The sequence below is a fragment of the Cyanistes caeruleus genome, chromosome Z (genome assembly GCF_971803275.1).
Source record: "Cyanistes caeruleus chromosome Z, bCyaCae1.hap1.1, whole genome shotgun sequence".
Taxonomy (NCBI): Eukaryota; Metazoa; Chordata; class Aves; order Passeriformes; family Paridae; genus Cyanistes; species Cyanistes caeruleus.
In genome coordinates this window covers 56312987-56334234 of record NC_141732.1, presented here as the reverse complement: position 1 = coordinate 56334234, position 21248 = coordinate 56312987, and the positions used below count along the sequence as shown (strand labels likewise).

Sequence of the window (21248 nt, the reverse complement as noted above, 5' to 3'; positions counted from 1 at the left end):
GTTCAGACGACCATGTTAGTCATAAACCTCCCTGTGTAAATTACAGTTCCAAGAAATCATCAGACCCCCTTCTTTCTTTGTTCGAGCAATTATTCAGTGATGTCCATAGCATTCTCTCCCATCCTTCTTTGCACAACACACTCTTGTTATCTGCATTTGTTTAGCTTTACCCTCACAGCACCAAATCTTTCCAAAGCTGCCCAGAGCCTGTGATCATGGTCTTCTGCTGTGCTCAGCTTCTGGGGCTGTGCTTGATTCATTGCTCACATGGAGCCTGGCAGAGGGATACTTCACTCAAAGTGAGGTTTCAGTACCCTGACACTGGCATTCTGTGGAGCAGAAATCTGTGTAACCAGCTCTTCTATGAAGGTTTCAATGATACAAGTGCTAGGGAAATTTAGCTACATCGCTTCACTATGTAGCTACCTCATCCTAACATAAAGCCATCCTAGGACTTCAATAATGCGCATAATAGTGATTCATTTGTTGAGAGTACAGCTCTCTGCATCTCACTCTAAATTCATGAAATTCAAATGCATGTACATTAACTTACATGTGGACCTTATGTCTTGTGTCCCTATTTTTCTTTCCTGAGCATATTAAAATCTGGACTGAACTACACTCCCAATATAGTGAAATACAAACAAAATTTGAAAAGCTGCTTACTTTTACCTGAAAAAACATTCTTTAAATAAAAAGCATGGTTGGAAAATGCTTGTTCTATGGGACCAGAATACTCTAGGTCTGGGAGGTTTTTGGATTTTTTTTTAGCTAATGGCAAAAGACCCTCACTCTGTATAAATAGTAAGCCTTTCATGTGAAGTCCTAGAAACTTTGATCAAAGTTCTAACCTCAGTAGCTGAACTATACACTGTAATTACTGGTATAATACCATCTGCAAAAAGCTTCAGTTCAGTGCCGTGAATGCAGGCGGGCAGTCCAAGACACCTCAAGGCATAGTCTTTCAGGATTCAGACTCTTTTTCTGGGTCTTAAGACAGGGAAATTTCTCACTGATTTCACAGCACGCTTTCCAGCATGAAATCATCACAATTTGGTTCATTTTATGTGGTAGTTGTTCTCTCTCAAACACCTCTAAAGACAGAAGATATAAGAACCAAACAAACTAATTCTTTAAATATACTTGAAAATGTAATTTATGAATCAGAGTTAGGGAATTTTCCAGTGCATTATATAACGTCATCTGCCAGCTCCTGGCCCATGATTCAGTCTTGGCACTGGGGCAAAGGAGCCAGAGAAGCAACAGTAGCCTGTTTTGCCTTCTCAAGGGTGTCATAATGTGCTATGGCAAAAGTCTGCTATAGTAAAGGTCTACAGCAGTAACTCCCTTCTGCCCACCTGTCTCCTCATCTTCCCAGACTGCAAAGAATAATGTTGCCAAAGGAATAATTCAGTGGATTTGCTGAAATGTGAAAAGCTGCCACCCTCTGCCTTTCCTTTCTATGCTATAGCAGTCCTCGCCACTGCACACTGTCATCTCCATGACAAACCAACAGGATCTGTCCACACACCCCTCCGTCCTCTCACCCATGAGCCAAAAAGGATTACTTTCCTTTCCAGTGAAGTATCCATGTTCCCATGGCCAACAGGATGACAGAAGAATTTTAACTGATCTTTCCACTAGATTGAGCAAGTGCCCTGCTGTTGGCATCTAATCCCCAGCATCAGAAAGGTTGAAGCTCCATCTAGGAGTTTGAGGGAGTTGCTTGTGAAACACTGAACAACTGGAAGTCATTAACTTCCCTTTGAACAAATAAACCCAAGCTTTGTTGTGTCTATGTGCCTTCAACTTCTCACTCTAAACAGTGTTCATATTCTTAAGACTTGCTGCAGAAAATAGTTTATTCCAAGTAAATACAGGAAATTCCTTTTTGGTGTTTCAATATGTCTTGGAAAAACCCACTGCTGCTGTGGGTAGACATATGTGTGCTCAGATCAGTGTTCTAATAACCTTCCCTCATTAAAGAATAACCAAATACACTTGCTTTTTCTCTGAAACCAGATGAGTGAAGCAACGGCAGGGTTGTACTGAAAGCCCAAATAATTGTCTCTGCTCAAAACAAAGGAACCTGTAACACATGTGTGGGCATTGTGGCTTTCCTGGGTACTTTGGTGAAAGACAGGATTAGACAGCCAGCTTATCATTGTGAGTATATCAGAAGAAACAACTGGAGTGGGCCTGAACTGCTTCCAGTCAGTCTATTATGTTGTTGGACCAAAATCAAATTTAAGAAGACTTTTCCATGTACTGGAAACCCAGGTTGCTGCCAGACACCAGAAGGATTGAGAGGGTGAAGTTGGTCCATGACACTGAGCACAATCATCTCCAGATGCTCTGACTCCTGGCTATGATCATAAAACTGCCTGGTGAAGGAAGGAAAGGGGAGTCAAGACAAGTGGTGTTCTGCTGTACACTGAAGTTTAATTTCATTGAAATGCATTTCTTTGGGGTCAATGTTTGATTGTTTATATCTAGCCTACAACACTTCAGCTGGATGTTTTCAGCTTTCCCAGCCCAAATCTTATTTTGAACTGTTAGAAACTGGAAGCAGTAGCCTGGACATTAATGAATCTACATAAATATATCCCAACAGAAAAAAGAATCAGGCTTTTCAAGAAATATACTTCATGCTAGGGACCTTACCATGAACTCAGATGGTGAAATACTTGCATGTTGATCTGTTCAAAAGTTGAAAGATCTTTTTGTAAACCACCTCTATTATATATGGGGGCTTTATTATGTACCAATGTGTATTTAATTTTTGTCTTCGGAATGGTTTGCATTAGTGCTCCTCAGTGCACATCCAATTTAGATTTAATAAGATAGTGCTTGTCCATTAATAAAATAACAATAATTAAAAGCATATTTCTTGCCATTCAAATTTTATGCAATCGATATATTTTCTTTACCTCTTAAAATCTGTTTTTAATGATCAGTTGGAATTACTTTTATGTAAGAAAACTGTTTTAAATAAATGAAAATTAGCAATACTTTTGTAAAATTTAATTATTTAAAGGAAAAGGGACTAAACAAACTCCACAAAGTTCAAGAATAAGCAACAAAGTCCAAGTAGATATAAAATTCAAAAGCTAAATGTGAAAAATGATTTATTGGCAGAGTTAAAGATGGTCCTTTTAAAATATCCATTTTTCATCTATTTCAGTGTGCGAGAATAATTATTTCTCTTTCACATATCCCAGTTAGTTTAGAGTTCTAAAAGGAAGGAATTTCTTCTGATTTCAATGGCCTTTTTATTTCCAACCCACAGAAATGAGAGACTGAAAGTCTTGGTTCTAGCCTTGGAGATGCACTTTGCCTGTGTGTCAGGGACCCACAAAGCTCAGTATCAGATGTCCCCCTCTTCAGAAATTCATCAAATATCCCTACTGGAGTTTGGAAAGGATCTGTAGGTCAACCTCTCAATCTGCTACCTTTCTTCACAGGGTGCAACACCCCAGCACAGGTGTCAGGTCAGGCCAAAAATGGAGCTGGGGAGTTTGGAGGCAGAGGATTCAATGTGATGTACCTCCTGTTCTTTCTGTCTGATATGCCAGGAGGAGACTGGCGGCACAAACTTTTTAAGTTACCCAGCAGAAATGTCCAGGGCTGCATTGAAGAACTTTAATTTTTATAGCCTCTTGACAGAGAGGCACATTAGAAGCTCAGTTGGGATGAAGCATGTGACTAAGATACATAATTTTTGGAGGTAATTCCAGCTTTGTCCAGCTATGAACCTGTCCTGAAAGGTACAGGATCTAGCCACCAGCCCAGTTTATCATGGGCCAGGGAGCCAAAAATTACAGAAAGAAATAGTGTATGGCCTCTTCCCTCCCTGCTCAATAAAGCCTTTTCTCTGTTCCCATCAGAGTGTACCCGTAAACTGATGATCTAGACATTGTCTTGCAGATATTTTGAAACAAATAAGAAATGATGACTATTTCAAGCAAAGTACTTGCAAGGAGGTTTTGTTATGGGGGGGATCAAAGAACAGATAAAAGAGGCTTTTATTTATAAACTACTTCTATTCTTTAACCCACTGGGAGCTGTCATAATATAAAAGACAACCCTTTCTTTGACCTTTCTGTGCAGCTTTATAAAAAAATAAGCATGAGACAAGTTTATGAAAGAATTACTTGAATTCTAGAAATAAAACGGTCATTGTTCTTATACCCGTAAAGCTGCAAGCACGATTAGCATCATGTGCAAAATGCAAAAATAACTTGCCAATTAGTTTATCTTAAAACTATTAAGAAGTTCACTATATTGTAATCTGCTCACAGAAGGAATATAAAGTATGTAAAAAATTTTATCTCTTTTGCCCAACACACATTTTAATGCAAGCTGATTTCTTTTTTTGGTGCCAAGTTTCCAATTTTTTTCTGACTGTGCAAAAATACCCATATTTGTACTTCTACAGTACTTCTCACTTTACAAGATATCCTTTTTTAATTGCTGCTCTAAAACATATTATTTGCATTTTCACTAATACCTACAGTAGCATCACCAGTATAATTAAAATATAATTCAAAAAATATTTGCAGTCCATTAACATTTCTCTGACTATTCTAAATCCTACTCTGAACTGAAAGCACCTTTCTTCTAATGTGGATCTGATATGCAGATTTAAATTAATCTCTTTCTAAGCACCAGTAGCTACATTCATGAAGACTGACACTTTAATTGTCTGTGTCCAAAATTTTGATCCTTCAGCCTCCTGTTCAGCTGCTGCCTAACTTGAAAGGAAGCCAGATTTCCTTTGCTCTTTTATTCCCTCCAGTGAAACCTCCTGGGCACTTACATGTTTGCCACACACTGAGTGTATGTGCAATCAGACAGTCCTGCCCAGGAGCCCACAACATATTCTACTCTTTTGCTGACTGCCAAGCATCCTCCCTGCCTTGGTCAGTGTCTCTGTCACTTGCCTACTAGTCTGTCCCTTGTACAAAATAACCAGGCCACACTGCTCACAGAGAACAGAAGTGCAGCTGAGTGGGAGGGAGAAACCAAGGTCCGTATTCCTACCTTGCATAGGCAGAGTGGGATTTCAACTGAGTCCTCCAGAGCAACCAGGAAAGCTGGCATCAGGAGTGGGACTACAGCCAAAGCTTTTCTCATGTGTATTTGCTGGAAAGCAACAGTCTGGACCAGGCTCCAGCTCCCATCTCTGAATCCAAAAGGAAGAGGATGGTACTGAGTGCTTTTGAGGCCAGTGCCTCAATGGCCCCAGTTCTGCACCTGACTACTTCCTGTTTACCTCAGGAGCTCCCAAAGCTACGGAGCTGAAAAGTCTGCAAGTGATAAGTGGCTTGGAAATAAGCACCAATATGCAGAAGCCAGGATCCTTTAGTATATATAGTACTATATCTTGCTTAATAGTTGTAATAATTTCTCTGTATCTTGTTACCTTGTCCTCCTCTGCCTGAAGCCTCCAGTCAAGATTATGAGTTAGGTTATAACCTGTTTAAAGTCAGAAACCTGTAGCAGAGACGTCCTAACTCTGCTCCTGACTGATTGAAGATGTTCAGGCATGAAGGAACAACTGATAAAATCAGGCATTTATGCTTCAGTCCTATAAACAGCTTTTAAAAAATAAAGTCTTAAGTTCAATAGGCTGTCTTGACTGTGTAAAATAAGAGGCAATTCTGACTGCATGCCTCATGTAACTTGGAGAATTGAGATGAGCTTCTCCATTTTAGCATTTCTGGGCATCTTTGCTTCTTTTGGAGATGGACAGTAGAAATACTGAACTGCCTCATAAGTGGACAACTCTTTTGCTATATTTCTTCCAGACTGCTGCCAAAACTTATTCACACAAACTTGCTCTCCTGAGATTTCTACCCCAATCTGGCAATCTGTCCATTCCAACAAAGACTGAAGAAATTGGTACTTTGCCTGCTAGTCCGAGCTAGACAAAACCTCTGAGACTCACATAGTGTATCTAGGGTCAATGCTATTCTCAGTTCATCACACTGAACTGAACTGAGCCTGCATTTTGGGTATGTCTTGAGATCTGATTTTTAGCAATGACAAACAGAAATGAACAGTTTTCTGCTGGCAGGTTTATTCATTGAAGACCTGAATTAGTGAGGTTCATGCATGGCAGATGTTACAGGCATCTCATTCCTCAGCTGAAGTATATGAGGGAAGGTGGAAGGGGGAGGAGAGGAGAGGAGAGGAGAGGAGAGGAGAGGAGAGGAGAGGAGAGGAGAGGAGAGGAGAGGAGAGGAGAGGAGAGGAGAGGAGAGGAGAGGAGAGGAGAGGAGAGGAGAGGAGAGGAGAGGAGAGGAGAGGAGAGGAGAGGAGAGGAGAGGAGAGGAGAGGAGAGGAGAGGAGAGGAGAGGAGAGGAGAGGAGAGGAGAGGAGAGGAGAGGAGAGGAGAGGAGAGGAGAGGAGAGGAGAGGAGAGGAGAGGAGAGGAGAGGAGAGGAGAGGAGAGGAGAGGAGAGGAGAGGAGAGGAGAGGAGAGGAGAGGAGAGGAGAAAAACGGGGCGGGGAGGCAAAGCAAGGCAAGGCAAGGCAAAGCAAAACAGTAGTTGTGGGATCGTGGAATCACCTTTTTCAGAGATACATATTTCTTCTTAGAATTGAATTTTCTGTAATACCATCTCTTTGGATCTGAAGATCTGTGCTGATAGCAACAGGAAATTCTGTTACCATGCCAGTGATAACATGACTGAAATTTAAACCGACATCTGCTCAACTGTGAGTGATTTTGCATTAGGTTGCATATACTCAGACTTAAAGCCTTTCTGTTTCAAGAGAAATTTCTATTGACATAAATATCATTTACCTGAACAAGAACTGTATAGGACTGAGCCAGCATACCGTATAGGTCTAAGATACAATTTTGTGTCACTGGAACAGAGGGTTATAGTCAATGCCAAATAAGACAAAAAGTTATGTCAATGTTCTGTGTTTTCATCTTATATTTCATAACAGTCCAAGTGAGCTAGTTGTACCATGCCCCTAGCACTCTAAGTCTCACTCAGCTACCAGAGATGAAACTGCCATGTATCAGCCTTAACAAGCCTTGCTCTGGAAGTTCAGGTTGCCCATGGGCATTAGTACCAGAAGTAGTCCTTGCAACTCTGATCACACATACTATTTTTCCATGACTTTGCTTTAGTTTGAATATACCTTTCATACTTTCTTACACTAAACATTTTTTCTCATTTTGTACTGGAAAAAGGCTTTTTACAGTGAATGCCTCAGGTATGAGTTAATAATTTGCAATGCTTATTAGGGTCAAAATTTTCTGTTCACTTCCAATTCCAGTGAGAATGAACAGTGCTATAATAGGGCTGGTGACTCAAACCCTGTGATTTTTGACTTCTGAGATGTATCTGCTGGCTTCATATAAATCATCACTGCTTCCCACAGGCTTTGCCTGCCAATAAAATATAACAGTCATGACAGGTCTCATGGTGCTTTGCAAGAGAAGGGGCAGTGGATGGCCACCAAGTCAGTCAGGGGCAAAGACAGTCCTCCTGAGTCCAGGATCCTTCAGTGCTGTGGCTGTCCCAAGTCTGCTCTAAACCAGATGACACTTTTGGTAATAGTCTCCTTACTGATTTTGATCAGAAGCAGACCTGTCTCAGTGAAATCCAGTAAAAGGGCAAGACCAACAGGCACTAAGATACAGAAAATTCAATTTCAGTGTAAGAAAAGAATTCTACTTTTTTTAATAGTCAGAGTGGTCAAACACTGTAAGAAGTTGCCCAGAGACACTGTGGAGTTATCAGTCCTCAGAAACAGTCAAAACTCAACTGGACATGGCCATGAGTAACCTGTTGTGGCTGAGTTTTAAGGAGGGAGATTGGATGAGTAAATCTACAGAGATCCTTCATGATCTGTCTCTTTACCGAACTGAACAAAGTCTCCTTATTAATGGCTGTGCATCTGAAGCAGTTTGGTTGTCGTTTGGATTCTGAGGAATCCACACCCCTGGAAGAATGCTGTTTCTTACAACCACTGGGTCCACATCTGATCTTGGGATAACTAGAACCCAGCACTAACTCTTCAAAAAGTAGGAGTATCTGTTGACTTAGCTTAGCTTGAAAAAAAAATGTGAATAGATTATTTGAGTATAGTTATACAGTCTGAGATGTATACTGAATTCAGTTTGTGGTTAATCTTGTAAACCTCACACTTCTGTTGGAAAGTGCACTGTCCTCTCAGCTGGGCTACCTTCTGGCTTTGTGGAATACATAACTAGGTTTCTCAACCATTTCCAAACAAATTTTCATCCTGTTTAGATACAAGACTCATCCACCAAATGGCTGGAGGTTTCATTAATTTTTCATAGTAGACCCTAGTAGTTCTCTTCACCTCATGATGGAACCAAAACACAGTGCTGGGGTTGTACTTGATTTTCCTGCCATACAAGTCTGAGGGAGAGGGAAAAAGAGGGGAGAGTTGCTTTGACTGTGTAGCCCAGGTCTCACTGTGACCATATGCATCTCTCCTGCCATGCTGCTCCTGATACAGACACTGTCAAGTGGATTTGGTATTTTCCAGGTAAATCCTCAGTTAAATCCAGAAAAGATGGTCAATCAAAACTCTGCATTCATCAGATAATTTAACTGAGATTGAACCAAGTACTAGTTTGAACTATTATTTTTCAAACTGGACCTGAATTGAAAATTACTTCAGCACAAACCCTAGCCTGACTTTTGTACAGATGCCATTTCGAAAACTAAGCATCTTTGCTTGGAGACTTCAGGTTGTGCCTGCACAGCACAGAGCAGAGTTGAGCAAAGAGGGTGAGGACAAGCCAGGCTCAGAATCTGGGACAGAGAGGGGAAACCAGGCTTAACCCAATGTCATGCAAATGCACTGCAGTACTTGCAGGAGCATCCTGGCCTGGCATGGAGTCAGATAAATGAAATTGCATGCATGGAAAATGTCTGACAGGTTCTGCACTGCACCAGGTGAGCCTGCCCTAGGAGGGGAGTTTTAGTGCTAATCACCCTTGCTGTCAATAATGTTTATTGTTCATTGTTTGCAGCCATGATGAATTTCCCACTCTGAAATCATGTTCTGCCTTCTCTTCTTCCCTAAAGAATCATCTGCTATTAGCAGACTTTTCCCTTTTGATTTTTTTTTCAGATAAAGCAGATAGATTGGTGTATCTTGTTTCCCACCACCAGGCATGTTTTATGGATCATTCATGCACTGAGTCATGTAGCTCTTTTGAACTATTCCTCATTTTTCAACATCAGCTTTAAGTGGGAACACCAGATTTGGACATACTACTGCATTTGTTCATGTCAACAACAATTACAACAATAATCAGGCTAGCTTGAATGGCTTAGAGATAAAATACCTGCTTTTTCCCTATGTTCATGTTCAACCAAATCAAAATAATGGTCGCAGCTGAAAGAGTAAGACTGTTACTGCTATTTAATTCACTTATTTTTATTTACCAAAGATCTTGTCCGACTTCTAGACACCTGTATAAATAAGACTTGACAAAAAGATAAATGTTCTGGCTTCATTTGTTCTGGTTCAAAAAGCCTCATTCTTCATTGAGAAAAAATGTAAATGAGTGTTTTAGTTTGCTCTGCAAATCCGGAAATCTTAATTGGAGAGGCGAGGTCAAAGACACAGGATCTTCCGTGGCGACTTTCCCTTTTAGTGCTGCTTGAAGAATTCTCTTTTCAAGTGGAAGGAATTACTGCCCTCAGAGCTTGCTTTCATCCCTAACACCATAGCATCACAGTGGAGAAGGTGAATGATCTGTTATGACTGGCGGAAGGGACTGAACTGTTGGGCGTCAGAGAGTCACCTGAATTTCCCATGTCAATGGAGGAAGACCAATTAATGTAGTTATTTGAGTCACTGAGACCCGGAGGGAGGCCTACACTGATACATTTGCCTCCAGTTTTCTGCTGCTGTAGCGTCTCATGGCACTTGAATCTCACAGAGACATCCCTCTGCTGGGAACAGGTTAGCTCTGTTGCCTAGTGGTTTCTATTTCTCGTTGATAAAAAGAATTAATATAAAAAAAAACCTTCTTGTGTTATTTGGTTGTTTGGTTTGGGGGCAGGGTTTTGTGGGGTTGTTTTTTGTTTTGGTTTGGTTTTTCCCCTGGCAGCATAGCAAGTCTGTTTCACCCTACCTTCACAGTTAGAGCATTTAAATAAATATCTAGTAGAATTCTGAATAATGAGAAAGGGCTCATGGCAGTTTTTTTGTGTGTCTGTGTGTGTGTACACTACCCATTACAAAACCCCCAGCCAGGAGCTGTATTGTGTACCTCCATTCATCAGGCAGATCCTGCAGAGGTCAGCTGCGGAGTGGGGAAACGAGTTTTGTTTCTTTGCAGGGCTGGACGCCTGCTTTTCTTAAATAGGTTAGTTACATCTCTCCTCCTGTCTACCCTAGAACATGCCCTCCTCCTTCCATTTGTAGCTATTTTATGACCTCTGAGAGGTTAAAAGTAGCAAGATCTTTACAATCTCCTAGTCTATCACGCTGTCAGACTAAATTGCTGCCTTCAGAATATCTTCTCATGTTTTGTCTGTCTTGGATCTCTCTTGCAGCTGAAGGCTAGAGGTGATCATGAGGTCCCAGAGAGCAACTTTTCCCTGTTTCATCTTCAGAATATTAATCTATTCTGAACAAAAAGAAGGAAATGTGTAAATACATGTGTGTGTGTGTGTGTGTATAAATACACATTTGCATTTATCTATATATTTATATAAAATTACATTTCATTTTTATTGCACCTATTTGCAAAAAAAAAAAAAAAAAAAAAAAGTTAAAAAAAAAAATCCAAAGGCAGAAAGACAGAGTAGCTCTTAACAGATTTTATTAATAAAGTGTATGCTTGACAGAAGTTCAGAAAAACATCTGCCATTTTGTTTTCAGAAATGCCAAGTTTGCAATTTGTATGGCATCCTGGTTTGCTTCCAGCCTGGATAATTGCATTCTTCCTACCTGTGAATGTTCCTGTCATTTCAATTGGATGCAGTGTTTCTTCCACACTCCTTTGCCAAATTATTCTGTGCTGCTGCTGTGTACCCTTAAATGGCTGCCATGTTTCAATCCAAAGACAATTTCCTGTCTGCTCAGAAGCAGGACATAAAGCTTTGACAGCTCAGGGGAGGATTCAGCCTGCTGTAGTGCCTGCATTATAAAGGCATAAAGGTATAAAGGATATAATTTTCAAACCTTTGCTTTGGGACTCTGAGGCTGAAAAATTTAGAAGGCATGATCATATGATCAGGTACAGTCATTCATCTGAGCTGGGAATTTAATTTTCATTGATTTGTTGAAGCAATAGCCATTCAGGCAGGTGGTAAGAAATATTGGCACAAGCAAGTGCCAGGCATATGCAGCTGCGCTGCCCCTAGAGCAGGACTGGATGGGGCTTATCTGGCTTTGCAGATGGACAGAAGCACTCATGGACCAGCTCTTGGCCATAGGCAGGGTTGTCTGCTGCAGGGTTTTCCAGCAGGTAACTTCCAATAGGAGTGGGGTGGAACTGTGATGCTAGTGAGCAGGGTTTTTCCAGGTTCATGCAGAGCTAAAGTTGACATGTAGGCATAAGATGACTTTGTTGCCCTCTTTGTTGTTGAAAAGATTGAGACTTGAAAAGCAAATGAGCAAATAAAAGCATAAAAGATCTCGAATCTTCCTCATGCCTTTCTAGAGTTTAGATTCCCTCCTCTTGGTGAGCTGGATCTGGAGCTTTTTGTCACTCAATACACTGCAGAGTGCACAGGCATTTTGTGTCCAAAAAAGTACTAATGCTCTTTCCAAGTAGTAGTTTTAGAATACAAAATGCTGGAAACAAAGAAAAACGTTCTGCAAGAAAGACTGGATATTGCTCTTGACTTAACTTTTGACTGTGGCTTTAATTTGTGTACAGTAAATAGTGTAAAAAAGTGGATGTGGCTACATTTCCATTTTATAGAAATGTATAAATAATATAAGTAATCTATATATATAAATTTATAGAATCCATTTTATAGAAATTAATGGGTGAAAATATTCATTATTAATTTAAAAAGTAGTTGAGAGAAGAAACATCTTCCACAAAAAACATTTTCAAAGTCACACAAAGATCTCTTTTCAAAAGGAGACTTTACTTGGAATTCCCTTCAATTCAGCCCCAGCTGAGCCATGTTTCCCTGAGGTTGGAAGATTTCTGATCTGATGGCTCCAAACAGGAAACAAGGAAGCTTTGGAAATCCTATTGACTGTGGCTTAGAATAGCTCTCATAGCAAGGTTTTTTCAGAATGGCAGACCCTGGATGCCCTGCAATATCCTTTGCCTGCTGCACAGAGACTCACCAACATCTTTAGAGCACAGGTCTAAATTTAAAAAGGAAGAAGAAAATAAAAACAAACCACAACAACAAAAAAATAAAAAAAATAAACTAGTGGTCTTTCTTTCTTTACCTGGTTATTGGACTGAAGTAAACTGTGATGGGGATTATTTATGTAAATGCCTTTTAGATTCCTGGCTTTACATCCAGAACCATGAATGACAACGAAGTGGCTCCTAATCAGTCACTAAGCAAGGTTTATTAATAGACAAACTGTGGGAAAGGTAAACTTCAGAAAAGGTAAGTACCTGAGAAAGAAGGACAGCTAGCAAATAGAAAAAAAAAAATCCAATTTCCCAATGAAGTATCAAGTTAGTCACTTAAATGACATTAAATTGATTTTCCCCTCCCGTAATGGCATGAAAGTGTATTTCAGTTTGGTTTTATCTTTTTTTATCTTTTTTTTCCCATGCAGATTGTGTTTACTCTATAGTTTTCAACCCAAGTTATCAAGTGGTTGACCTAAATATTAACAACGCTTTCCCTTCAGAGCTTTGTGAGATACTGGACAATTCCTGTGTGTATGGGGTACATCTGTGTGTAGTGCTTTCCAGAAATGGGGGATATCATATCTGAAGCACTTGAGTGATTCGAGTTGTGTTTGCACAGGCAGGCACATGCAGGCATGAAGTCTCTGCCTCCACTTGGCACTGGTCTGAGAAGATCCACAAGGTTGTGGTTTTGTTGTGTCAGCAGAACTTTATCAAAGCTGGCTTCCAGACAGGCTGCTGATACCTATTTTGGCATCTCTACTCAGAACTGCAGTGGACAGCATAAATAGAGTATGAATTCCCAAGACCTGTCAAAACTGAGATCTAAATTCATAGCCAGTTAAATCTTAAAGACATTTTTCCCTTTAAACCTTTCTCCAGACTTTTTTTTTTCAAACCTCTCTTTATAGGGAGGATTCTGTATTATTTATAGAAATCTTAGAATTTCCAACTCTAAAAAATCTTTAAAAGGAAAATAAAACAATTTTGTAATGCAAAATTTTTTCGGACAAACTCCTTTCTGACTTTCTTCACTTAGAAATGAGAAATATGACAAAAATTACCATTTGCCCCATAAAGCTATGTTCTGGGCAAGGTATGTGCTTTTGACACAAAGGAAGTGTAGTTGTAATAAGACAAAAATATTTCTTTTTGCTTTTGATATTTTGTTTACCAACATACACTTCCTCCTCAAAATCTTTTCTAATTTGAGAAAGGAAGGAAGGCAAATATGAGTGTACTTGAAATAAAAGCTTCTCACTGCACGCCTAAAAGTAAGTGCAAATGTACACAAGGTTTGTTTAGCTTGCAGCAGAGGGAACATTTGGAAATAACCCCTCAAGACAGAAAATACACTTTGGTTTGCACATTGTCTCCCTGTTCATGTGCAAATGTGGACATTACAATGGGTATTTTCCTTTACTATTGCCAATGAGAACATGGCCAGTTTGGCACCATCCTTTCCAAACCAGCTGTTCTATTTTGAAAATGGATGTTTTCTCCCTCTTCTATGCACACTGGAGTGAGTTCTAAAACATACTGGCTTTCCCACCTGCCAACACACCCCAAAAATCCCTGTGCCTAAGTATATGAGGGACCACTGCTGTAGAATTAGTAATTATTAGATGCATCAGTCAAGGGTAAGGCATGAGGTAAGGTCAAGTGGTTCATGTAGCTTGAATCTACCCTTATAGCTAAAAGCAGATCTGAGGTAATCCTATGCATGGCTGTAGAAACCACTCAGGGATACATTCATTTAACTTTTCAAAATATAGACTGTATAAAGAAAATGCATGCTAAAATTAGAAAATCTGCTCAGAAATCTGTGGACAAAGAGTTGTATTTTCTCACTTCCTGGTACCATTCATTCCAAGGAGAATGAATTGCAAATTACAGCTTTTCTTCACAGTTTTGTTGAAGGAGGCACTACCCTGGTTATCCCCCACCATGAGCTCTCAGGGCTTCTTCCCACAGGCATCCCCTTCCAGTAAGCCACTTCTCCCTGCTTTTCTGCTGCTGCCAGTCCCGTGCAGATGGCAGATGCCTATGAAAATGCCATCAGCTGTACCAGTAACCTTTTCCACATGCTTTCAGTCACAGGGCCTCCACTACTGTTTCATCATGCGAGTCATCATCATCAGAGCTCCTCCAGCCCCCAGCTTCTGCCTTTACTGTTTAGGCTGCATAATAACTCAGGTGTTTTGCTGAGAAAATGAAATTACTACCCTTGCAGTTTCTAACAGGCCCACCATCAGTTATACAATGCGTGCTGAGGCTAACATTGACACTCCACAGTACTTAAAGATAATTCATGTCCCTTTCAGGGGCAGATTTTCCCTATTCCTGCCACTTGTTAAAAACTATCTGTGCAGATTTTTCAACCAGTAGGAGCGCAAAAACTCTTCCCACCCTTTATGAAGCTTCAGTGCAATTTTGTATTTGTAGAGTGAAAATTGTTATTAGGTATTTGCTTTGGAGAAGAGATGTTTCAGGGAGTTACCATTCCCAGTATTTGGTGTTACATCATGGTTGGGTCAGTGACCTTTTCAACTTGGCTGGGAATCCACTTTGAAACAGCTGTGGTGTTTTTTCTCTTGAAATGCAAAAAGGAAATTCCTTGCCTTAATGTCTAGCATTGTTACCATCACTGCAGTAAACTTCTGGGGGATTTTGTAGAACACTTAGTGTTGTTTTTTAACTGTGAAATGCTGATTTGTTTGTCGTTTAGAGGGGTTACCCCAGGGTGAGCCAACACAGTTTAGTCTTGAGTCACTTTGGTCCTTGTGCCTATAAAAATGTTGCAGACCTCTAAAACTGCAATGGGAAACAGATTACCCAGAGACATTTTTAACTCTCAGATGCTAAAGAGGTTTGAGCAGAAGCAACTAATCATGGTATTTGGACACTACAATTATTCTGTTCCCATGCTAGCTCTGATAAAACATGTGCTAATGTCAATCACTGACATACAAGGGAAATATCTACTGTTTTCCAGGTAAACAGTTGATAGCGTATGCCAGAGTGAATGGCGAAAACATGAAATGGAAGAAACATGAAATACAAATAAAGTTTCCAGAGTGGGACTGAAGATATGCAGGGATTTAAAGGAATTAAGGAATGAATGAGGTAACTGCACTTCTAGCAGTAATGTTTGCAACGCATAGATTATCATCATGTTCAGTGATAAGCAACTTTGCTCTGCTGAAGTCAAAATCTTTGTAGAATTTACTCCAATGGCAGAAATAGCTTATGACAGGTAATTTGAAAAATCCTCACCAAGACTTTACTGAAATCAGTGATTATCCTATGGACCTGAATGGCAATTCATATTATGTCCTGTGGAATGAAAAGATCAGGTCTATGTTGCTTTTAACCATGCCCATGCAAAGACTTGCTCCTCACATACCCCTGGTGCCATATGGCCTGGGGAATAGCCACCATGAAAAGTGCCTGAACTCCTGAGAGACAGAGGCAAAGGTGAGTGAAAACAGTCAGAAAGCCTGGAGAAGAGCTCAGGGTTGTGAAATAGTGCTGGAAAATGGAGCTTTCTTTGGGATTGCCTTCCCTCAGCTTTCTAGGTCAAGTGAGTGAACTGCAGGATGGACTGATTACTCTGGGAGGGACAAAGACATTTTATCATTTCACATTTAGGTGCATCAAAATCAAGGAAATTCATAGAAACTCCGGTTGTGTGTGTCTGAAGGGAGGAAGCCCATCTGGACCCATAAAATGCAAGTTATCTGTTGCTTCCATTCCTCTCTCACCACTCAGCTCCTTGCATATCTCCACATGTGGCCTTGTCTCTCTTTTTCTGCATCTCTGCCCCTGGTCTCTCACTTTCTGTGCATGCATAATTCCATTTTGCAATATAAAACCTTAGTCACTTTGTACTAAATAGTGCCCCATGCACAACAGCCCTGTGACTTTAGAGCAGTGAAAATGACATCCTTTCCATCAATCCTGTGTGTGAGGTTGTTCACAGACCCCTCAGTCTTTCTCTTGCTGTGGGACTAAGACCTTCCCTTCTGTTTCGAGGAGCTAAGCAGGGAATTTCTCATCCTCATAAGAAAAATAGCACCAGAGTCTAAAACATCATGGAGGGAAGCAAGATAGGGTTTGTCAATGTATCAGAATTGCTTGATTTGTGTTGACTGTTCTTTCTCTTACAGTATTCCTTCAGGAAAAAGGCTGTCACACTATGTTACTTCTCCTGTGGCACTCCATGGAGTGCTTCTGCTAATTCAGACAATTTCAAAGGCACTGTGAAATAAGGATAAAAATTCTGTTTTTCAAGAAAAGAAAAGCCTCACCAGGAATGATTTTAGAAAACAAGTGACACAATAAGGAGATAATGTTTGTGGATCAACTGGACATAAATAAGGTAGTCCAAGTGAAACAAGTTTGTGAGGAACTTCTGCTAGAGTCCAGAAAGCTAGGTAGCTCAGTTGTAGATTAAATTCCTTGCAGACAAAAGCAAATTTATGCAAGTTGGAAGGGAAAATCAGAATGACATATTGCTTGGCTCTAAATTAATCACAACCATGCAGCGAAAAAAGTGTCACAACAGACATCTTAGCCAAACCATATGCTCTGAGAGCAGCGAAAGTGTTGGCAAACTGCTAGAATGTAGCAGGAAAAATATATAAAACAATATTTAAACCAATATAATATAATTATATAAGCCAGTGACATGTCCTCTCTGTTCCTTCGAGGTCAAAGAGCTTGAAAATAATACTGCAGAAATACTAAGGGTCCAGGAAAATACATGACAAAAATGGTTAGAGGAATGGAAATGCGGTGTGAGCCTTTTATGTAAGGAGAGTGTGGAAAGTGTAGAGATGGTTAGATTAGAGAGGAAAAAGAAGTGACAGCATGACAGAAATGTACAAAATAATTATTGCTGTAAGAAAGATTGCCTTCCCCACAAAGTAAAAGCATCGGGACATGAAAGTAACAAGACATTTAACAACCAATAAAACAATCCCATTTATATAATGTTTAATGGGTGAGTTAGACATCTACATGAGCAATGGGAACAGAAAGATTCTGCTGGAAAAAGAAAAGAAATAGGAAAAGACATCTGTGTGATTTGAGTCAAAACAAAACTACAGTGTTAAAGAGCAATTTACCCCTATGGGCAGGTTATACTCTTAATATCCTTTACGAACCATTTTTCTGAGAAGAATTTAGGCAAACTGAAGCAGGGTGCTGTGATCAATAGCTCCCATCTGCTCTCACACTGAAAACAGCTGTGTTCTGGCTTTGTGCTGTGGTGGGGACTAACAAGACCTGCACCAAATGTGAGCAGCATAATGAAGGCACTGGAAGGAGCTGAGGTACCAAGGTGCCATGTATGAGGTTCCCATGGCACAAACACTTGTGGATGTGAGGCCAGTGCTATCATGTGAGGCCTTTGGTCTCACTGTGCTTGTCCCTTTTGGCATAATGCTTGATAGGCAACCCGCACAGCATAGGCAAGAGCTTTAGTTTCACAGATTTTCAGACCTGTGGTGGCCCATGATTCAACAAGGCATCCAAAAACTTGGGGAAGGGGAGCCACATCTGGGAAAGCTAGATGCATGGTAGCCTTATCTAGTCTTGCCTGCATAGAGAGCTGTGTGGGTGAAGTACTCTACTGAGAGTGATGCATCCACAGAGTCTTCTATGTGAGTAAGGACAAAAATTCCTAGCAGATGCAATGCAGCAAGTAATTGTTCAGGATCACTTTACCATGCCTGACATCTTAATATAAACTACACACATTTGTTTGTATTAAAAACATAGAAATATTTCTTGATGACGTGCTGGTAGAATAGTTTTATTTGATAATTAGAGATGATGGCTATCTTCATTCTTGCTCCAGACAGGAAGTTAAACATTTGCTTGTCAGTCTCATCATCTCCTTTTCTAGGTACAGCTATATGTTACCTGGAATGATGAGGAAATTTTCTTCCCCACAAAATTGTATTTTGGGAGATGATTATATAAAACTTTTGTGTGAAACATGCCAAACTAAATGGTTCTCCAGGGTATTTCTGTGGTCTAGAGGAGGATGAATCCAATCCCTTGGTCTGACTGAGATGTAGCATTTCCTTCTAATTGCAACTCAAATCAATGAGTATTTCCTGTGTTCCCAATAGCTGGCTGTGCCACATAATGCGTATGCTCAGAGTAGGCAGTTTCATTTTCACTTCAGCATGGAAATCATGTTTCAAAAATAGTACATTTTGCCAAAGAAATTAAACAGTATTTCTATGGGGACTATGGACTGCTATCTGTTACATTTTTTGCATGTCTCAGTAACTATATTGCACTGTGTCATGTCTGGTCTACTCAAATTGCCACCTTGTAGAAATGTTTTCTCAAAGGTCAGCCTTTCACAAGAGAAATTTGTGAGTCAGTTGCTCAGCTGTGTGACCAAGCAAACCCAGAAATGCCTGCATCTCAATGGTGATGCAGCTGCCGAATTTGTGAGCATTCATAAAATGGCTGAGATTAGAAAGGACCCTTGGAGATCATGTACTACAACCCCAGAATTAAAACAGGGCCATTGACAGGAGGTTGCTCAGGACCATGACAAGAATTTTTAGCTGAGCCTGTTGTGATAGGACAAGGAGAAAATCTTTAAAAGAGAAGGATTAGACATGACAAAATGAAGAAAACTTTTGCAATAAGGATAGTGAAACACAGGAAAGATTTCCCATTAGTTGCCCATTCCTGGAAACATTAAAGCTCAGGATGGATGGGGCTCTGAGCAGCCTGATCTAGTTGAGAATGTCACAGCTCATTGCAGGTGCTTGGACTAGCTGACCTTTAAAGATGTGTTTCAACCCAACCCATTCTATGATTCTAAGTCAAGTTTGACTTAATTCCACCTTCAAGGATGGAAATCTATTCCAGTTTTTGATGACCTTAGAGTAATAGTTTTTTTCTTCTCTTATGATAGAATTTTCTTCCTCTTGGCTTCTCACTTGACACCACTGATAAGAGTCTGGCTCCATCCTCTTTACTCTCCTCATCAGATGATTATTGATATTGATAAGGCACCTCCTGAGCTTTTTCTTCTCCAGGTTGAACAATCCTGTGTCTCCCAGCCTCCCTTGGCAAGGTACTCCTGTCCCTTAGCTGCCTGAGTGACCCTTTGCTGAACTCACTTCAGCAGGTCCATGTCTCTCTGATCCTAGGGAGCCCAGAACCCAACACAGTACTCCAGATACGACTCAGCAGTGTGGAGTAGTAGGGAAGGATCAAATCCCTCAACCTGGTCACAATCATTCTCCTAATGCTGGACAACATGCTGCTGGTCTTTTTATGCTACAAAGATGCATTGGTGGCTAGCGGGAAACATATTGTCCCAAAGAATTCCCAGGATTTTTCCTGCACAGCTGCCTTCCATCTGGCCAGCCCCTGTGTGTACCAGTACTTAGAGTTATTCTTCCTTAGGTGCAGGACTTGAGAATTCCCCTTGATGAACTTCATGAGGTTCCTGTTTGTCCATTTTTCCAGCCTGTTAAGGTTTGTCTGAATGGTAGCACAACCCTCTGGTATACCAGACACTGCTTCCAGTATCCCTGTAACTGTACTGATGTCCAAATCCAGGAAACAAAGATGAGGAAATAAATCTTTTCAGGTACTGATCCAGAAGGCCAAAACAGTCTTCAGTACCCCAGTAAGTGTTAACTCTCTTGAACTGCAGGACAAATCCTGGTACTAATGAAAACTGATGTGGTTTTACCATTTCCTCCTACTAGGACAGGCTTTTAGGTTTTCTTTTCAAACTGACGCTCAGTTTTTCCTTTTGCCTCCTGCATCTTAAACTCCTGCTGTTTTCAGTGGAGAGAGGACTTCAATCTATAAGAAAAAGACACTGGGTAAACTCCTCTTCATTATTAGGCACATTTGCCTGTAGCATTGTTGTGTTCAGTGGCTTTCTTCCAGGACTTTGCCTAACCTTTATAATTTTCATGGAGGATCTGAAGAATTATTGTCATTCCAATTTAGGTTTCCCACACATTTTCAGTATTCAGGTGAATCACTTAATTGGAAATACCTTCTGTCTCCTAACAACAAAAGATTTCCTGGCTTGAAAAAAGTTTTCTTAATAAAAAACAAAGCAGACAATTTCTGCAACAGTGCTTGCTTTTTACAGATTCTTTAATGAATTTGATTATGTTTGTGGTGGATATGTAACTTTCTGACAAAGCAGAAAGAACATAAAATTAAAAATTTTACTGTGTGAAATAATACTCAAAAATGTCTAGCTGTCTCCAGACTCCATTAGCTATCAGCTGGGCAAAAGCTTTGTTTGAAATCAAGAAGAGAGCTGGAATTCTTACCTCTCTCTCCCTTTCTCTGTCTACATACACAAAGAACAAAGTTTAATAGATAGCATATGCTGCTAGCTGAGCCTTTATTCTTGCCCCAACAAAGTCAATGCCCTGCCAAGTTTCACTCTGTTCCAGTGTGTCTTCCCATGTTTGGCTTGGGTTTCCTTCAAAGTGAAGCAGTTCACACAAAGCAGCAGATCACACAAAATTCTGAAGATTCATGGTGCAGTTAAATGGAAAATTTGAACCATCACTCAGAGATTGTGTTTTTCAAATCTGACTCAGTGACCACTATTTGGCTGTTTTGCCTATGGTCTGATAACAGTGGATAAGAGATTGTTTAGCCTCCTGTCCATCTCTGTGTAAAACTTTAAGCAACTGGAAAATAACAGGTCTCATGAAATGAATAAGATGTAGAATCTTATGCTTTTGTTTCTTGTTGCTGTTTTTTGTGTTTAGTTTGTTTTTCAAACAGTATGTCAGTATTGAAGACATTAGACACGTTATCAAGTTTAGGTTATTAAAAAGGGGACCTACTCTGTGGTCTTAGAAAGGTCTTAGGTATGTGGATCAATA

General features: G+C 40.2%; 1 long non-coding RNA gene across 1 annotated transcript in view; it reads left to right on the top strand.

Annotated features, from left to right (window-relative positions):
* The window catches only part of LOC111940742 (uncharacterized), a 202279-nt gene that overhangs the window by 70574 nt on the left and 110457 nt on the right, over nucleotides 1-21248 (top strand). The window lies entirely within an intron of this gene.